This window comes from Trichoplusia ni, chromosome 23 (assembly GCF_003590095.1).
Source record: "Trichoplusia ni isolate ovarian cell line Hi5 chromosome 23, tn1, whole genome shotgun sequence".
Lineage (NCBI taxonomy): Eukaryota > Metazoa > Arthropoda > Insecta > Lepidoptera > Noctuidae > Trichoplusia > Trichoplusia ni.
The window spans coordinates 809,736-816,055 of record NC_039500.1 but is presented as its reverse complement, the minus strand read 5'-3'; positions in this window follow the sequence as shown (position 1 = coordinate 816,055).

The following is a 6,320-nucleotide window of genomic DNA, read 5'->3' as shown; positions in this document are numbered from 1 at the left end:
CGGTATTTTCACAAAGCTTTGCTGCGATGCCAGTTTCTGTAATCCTATTTTGTAATGTGAACATTAGACTTGAATGTAGCATATGTTATCGTTTTTTTAGTCCGTATTGTATCATATAATAGGGACAAACATTTTAAGTATACACTTTTTTTTAAAGCAGTTAAAACCAAAACTAACCAATAATTGTATTTAGTTCAGTTTTTTCATAATTGAAGGAGACATCAGATGAATAATTGCATTTTTGTAACTTCTAAGATTACAAATAGAAAATTAAAAGGCACAGCTATTTCCTCTTACCAATACAGATAAAATACAATAGCTTTTCTGCTAATATCTGGTATGCTTAAACTGTAGGCATAACTGAATAAGAGATATCTTATACAAAAAGTGATGTAACCTCCTTCCTCATTGCTGTCAGTTGGAACCGTGCCCAAAAGACTGGCAACACTGCTATGTCGAATGATAACACTTATTCTTTGACCAAAAACATTTGCTTCGTGAAAATATTCTATTCGACGACGTTTTTTTTTTACTTTTCTCAGTCCGACAGTATTTTTAGGCGTGAAACTGTCACAGAAGAAACAAGAGTGATAACTTTTGTGGAGGAATTTGAAATCTCACAGTACTTGGCCTGTGAAAGATAATTACGAAATTATTTATTTATTTATTTATTTAATACTTCTTGCACATATAGTACAATGGCGGACATAACGCCTAAGGCGTTCTCTACCAGTCTACCTTTGGGTGGCGGAGAGAAAGTAAATGGTAAAGTAATTAATGATCTAAAATTTATTGATTTATTTGTTTTTTACATGTAGTGTTTTTTTAGGCAGAGATAAACGCGAAGTGTCATGAAATGTGTATTCGTTTTGAATCCAACTAGTCCGTCAGATATATTTCCACGTATGTTTGTTTTTGTCGCGTAAACAATAATTGATGATGATGAAGTACGTTAAAAGCTCGTGTGACGTTAATTATTTCTATTTATTTTATTTTACTCGAATGATTTTATTAGCACTCAGTTTAATACTATTCAAATCTTACATACATTTTATAGTTATTCGTATTTTTTTTTTGCAATCTACTTGATACTGACAAGTTAAATATTTTAATCAAATCTTTGTGGTCCCAGTCTACATAGTTCTTATAAAATATCGATAAAAATCATGACGTGTGATGTTAGTGGCTTACACTGAGCCAGTTCCTTTCTGGTCCGAAACTAGTCGGGCTACCCCGATAAATACGCGTGAGTAAACCGTTACATCACTTAATAATGAATCATTCTCACGACAGTTACTATCAAAATACAGTTCCTTTCTCCTTAAAGCTTTGAAGACAGTATATAAAATAATATTTTTAAACCCTTTTAAATAAAAAGATTTCCTTTAAATAATGTTTTTTTTTTCAATATCCTCAACCTTTCTCCCAATGTAGGACGGTTAGAGACCCTCACGAATCCCTCTCAATAAATAACCCCTACGTTAATGCCTATATTAGGTTATATAAGTACACATAACTCAAAGGGTTGTAATTTATAGCTCTGCTTAAGTTTGTATATTAGAATAGCTGGCAAACAGCAAAGTTTAGATTTCGATAGGGGTTTAAACGGGGTTTTTTAAGGTAATGTCGCTGTAATCGATTTGTGGTTATTAAGACTTTTTTGATAGAAATTGAATCTAGGGATATTCTATTGCTTTTTTATATGTCATAAGAAGTATATAACAATTTGATTTATTTAAAGTTTGAGAGGCATATAGACTTAAGGCAAATGCCTAGGATGAATGCCTAGTACTCAGGTTAACTGTATAGACCTTTTGACTTTTAACTTATAGAATAAAGAAGTAACAATATCGCCAGTTATAGATACTGACCACAGCTATTAACATAATATGGTTATTAAGTCTAAAACTCCGTGATTTTATTAAAGAAAACTAAACATATATTTTCAGTTTTTAATTTTTTCTAAGTAAACTATTCCATTTGTACAAGCGATACGTAAACAGAACCGTAAAAGTGCAATTTGCATTGAGCTATAAAACCTAAGAAAAAAGGATTAGAATTCCTAGTAACATTCAATGCTCAGAGCCATCTATCTTATTTTCCAAAGCAAAAAAAAAAAACGCAATACAATAATTGTAACATTGCTACTTTCAATTATTACTAAAATGATCTACGTGAGCCGTTAAAAGGATGTGTTGATACTAATGAAACGTAAAGGTGAGTGTAGACGTTAACAGAACAACGAGCTTTTTTCATAGTGGTTTCTTAGGTTTACGCGAATGTTAGACAAGGTGTCGAAACGTCGGGAACTAAAATTTAAAATTAAACCGCGATAAAATCCGTAAAAGTAGTTTCATATCAAAAGCTTTTGTCATGTTGTAGTGTATAACTTAACGAAACCGCCGCTTTTTAACCAAACTTTACGAGTTATTACATTTTGTTGCGCGAGCAATACACTGCGGTTTTCAAAACTATAACAAATATGATGTGAAATGTTAAAAGTAAATTGACACTTGCTGCATTACGTCGAAACGAGCGCCGAGCATTCGCACGACGGTTACATTACATGGCAATGCTCGTTCTTTTCGTACAGTTGATGTACAATCTGGTGTCAGGAATTTTACTCTGACGTGCCTTAATACAACCCTAAAAACTCTCAGATGTGCTGGTAACCTTCACCGTTTATTAGCAAGTGATGCTTATTGTGATGCCTTAATTAGAAAAGATTTTGGTGTGTGTCTATCCCGAACTTTCGACCTTTTAATTTGCAGTCCATCGGTCAAACCACTGAGCTAACAAGCTTTGAGCTGATGTCCCAGTGCTGAGTATACACACAGCCTTACTCATACAAACACGTATTCACACTTACATACAAATGTAAAATAAACACTATGATTCCGGTATGCTGTAATTAAAATCTGTGCAAAGCGGTCGCTAATAATTTATTAATTGTGAGTTTTATGCTTTCATGGACGTGCCTTATCTGGCGCAGGGCTGCCACGGTGTTGATAAATGGTGCTCGGTTTTTAGTGTAGGCTTTTTATTTTTATTTTTTGTTTAGAATTGTGTTATTATTTTTCAGTTTAGTCGAACTGTCAATCAAGTAGGTTATAAGTTATTTTTGTGTACCTATACATCATTTTTTTTACCGTTTTTGTGGATGTAATTAAAACATAAATATACCGGAATGAAATTTGATTTTATGAATTGATGATCATTTTGCTTCTTTTTGAGAATATTCTGTAATTTCCTTGAAGGTGAATGTGTATGCATAGCATACAGAAAACACTTAACATAACCGCTGTAATTATTTAGATTTTTTTATTAGAATGTCACTTGCTGAAATATTCAATGAATTTAATATTTGTTTATACGCTTAATAAAACTTAAAATGCTGGATACTAACTGGTTGCAAAATCTCATTAGTAAAATGAGATAAAATATTACGAACAAATACCAATCATTACTCGTTATGATACCATAATATTCAATTCACAATCAATTACGTACGGCAATTTGGTAGCAAAATGTAGAGCATAATAAGTTTTATACAGTTTTATGTGTGCGTGCGAATATTTACTGCAGAAAATTGACTGCAGTCATTACCAAAAAACCCACTAAACGCGATGCGTCGCGGATTCGATCCCCGCGTAGGGCAAGCTTTTGTGCATGTGATTTGAATGTTTGTGAAACCTGGACACATGGATTAATTTCCTCTAAGTGGGATTCGTTTTCCTAAAGGAAAAATGAAAGAGGCATCGGTTAATTTGTGTGACAGTGAAACAGACAGACAATGAGATATGTAAAAATACATAAAATCACTGATTATTTACAGGTTTTACCCAGAACTTCAATTGACTATATTCTTTTTGCGTATGTAGGTACATATACCCTGGTACATATAACCTGTCAAATTTTAAGTTTTACATGATTTATTCGATTCTGTATATTTCGCGCTTACATTTCCACTTCAGTTGTCTTCATTCATATTCAATACACAAGTTTTCTGGAGAATAAAATTTATATTGCGAGATTTAAATTGGCCATTCGGTCTCAACAACGCAGTGCTTTGCTTGGAGGCAAAATTTTTGAGACAACATACTAAATATTAGGTGGAGGCCTTTGCCCAGCAGTGGGATCAAAAGCAGGCTATACAAAAAAAAACTAAATATGACAGAAACTCCGAGGTCAGTCTATCTGTCCGTCTATCACCGGGCTGTATCTTACGAAACGTGATAACTTATTTCTGGTGCTTATAAAAAATATTTAAGTTCGAAAGTGCCAGCCCTAAGCCTAACTATCGTGAAGATTAAATAATAATTTGCGGTATGGTCCGCCGGTGCAGGCTACACTGATTGTTACATCACCTCATCAAAATTCGAGTCTCCAACACAACTGTCACGTCTATACTATTATCGTACAGATGCTTGTTATTTTTAGGGTCCCGTATTTATGGAGTAAAAACATTACGACTACACGACGAAACAACATTAAGTTACTACTTTTGACGACCTCCGTGATTGAGTGGCGTACGCACCGGTTTCAAGGTGTCGCTAGCTCTGAGGTCCCGGGTTTGATCCCCGGTCGCGTCAATGTAAATAATCACATTTCTACATTGTCTGTGTAACTGAATTCCATAGCACAAGTGCTTTAGCAACTTACTTTGGGTTCAGAACAATGTAGGTATGTCATGTTGTCTGCATTTATTATTTATTTATTTTATTACTAAATATCGAAACAGAACACTAGAAATTGAGGCACCGCTTTTCCGGCTGGTTACTGCCCATTTGTCCGGCGTCTGTCTCATTTCGTATTCAGCTGTCACCAAGCTGTATCTCATGAACCGTGATACCTAGACAGTTGAAATTGACTCAGATATCAATCAGATATTGTGTTTCGGTTGCCACTATAGAACAAATAATGAAAATAATCGACATTAAGCCACGTTTGGCACTTAAAAATGTTGACTCCATTTATGATGGGCAACCATTTTTTTCCTTCAACGTATTTGTACGGAACCATCTCTGGCTAATCTAACTGGCACTTGACTAGTGTTGTATCTGTCATTTTTGCGTATTCTTTGCACCAGGGAAATAGTGTCGCTCTGTTTTATTTGCTTTTTGTTTATTCACGTGTTAAATCACACCGTGTCGGCGGATATGTAGTGCTGTGAGCGTTGTAATAGGTATTAGATTGAAAGGCCAGATAGCTGCTGGTTTTGTTATGACTGCGCTGTTATATGCAATTTTATTACGGTGAGAAAAAAATATGACAGTATTTTTTTCTAAAATACTTTTTTCAAATGTGAATGTATGATTATGTTTTTACTAGCTATTGCGCGTGACTTTGTTCGCGTGGTTAAGAAGACTTAAATTAGGAGCTTTTTAAAATCGGTTGAATTACACTTAACCCTTTCTGTTTTTGTAATATATTTCAATACTGCTCTGCTTCTCTAAATCATAGCGTGATTATACATTCTATAAACTTTCTGAACAAATGCGCTATCTCTTGCTGAAATATTTTTCCAAATTGGACCAGTAGTTCCTGAGACAAGCGCGATCAAACAAACAAGCTTTTCATTAGTAAAGATATGGCAGATAAGAAATCAAATATTTTTACGTAATAAGCAAAAAAAGCACAGATCTTTTTACACCTGTAACAAAATGTGACAATATCTTTTGACATATTGTCAGCTTTCCCTTAATAGCGAAAATCAGGTATATTATTAACGGCTGAAGGTACGTTTTTTATTGGATCGTGATATCTTTGCTTTTCTCAAGGGCACTCGAGTGAACCAAGGAGTATTGTTGCTATTGAATCAATAGTTGTACTGGAGTGTAATATATCTGCTGTATTTTACGTAATATTGTTTTTTTGAATTGGGATAGCAAAGCAATCATAGCAATCAATTAATCACACTTTATTGAAATTCGAAATTGAAATTGAAATTAAGGAAACTTATTTTTACCCATGTATCATTGAAATTAACTATCCATATTACTATCTGAAAAACCGAGAAAGCATGTATAGAGAATAAGGCACTGACAAAATAATTCTTATGCAAATGACAGATCACACTTTGACTGTCCGTTTACCCGTACTTAAGATCTCTCAAACTTACTCCTCTTATGACACATGAATAAAATAGTCTGGTCAACGCCCGACATTCACCAGAACAGTAAAATTAATTTATATGTCCTAAATATGCAATAAACAGTATTCTATACAATACAGATTCTGTCAGAGCTAGCAGTAACCTCATCTTGGGAGCAAAACCGCTGTGACGTTCCACTGGCTGGTCGCCAAGCACGCAGTATTTA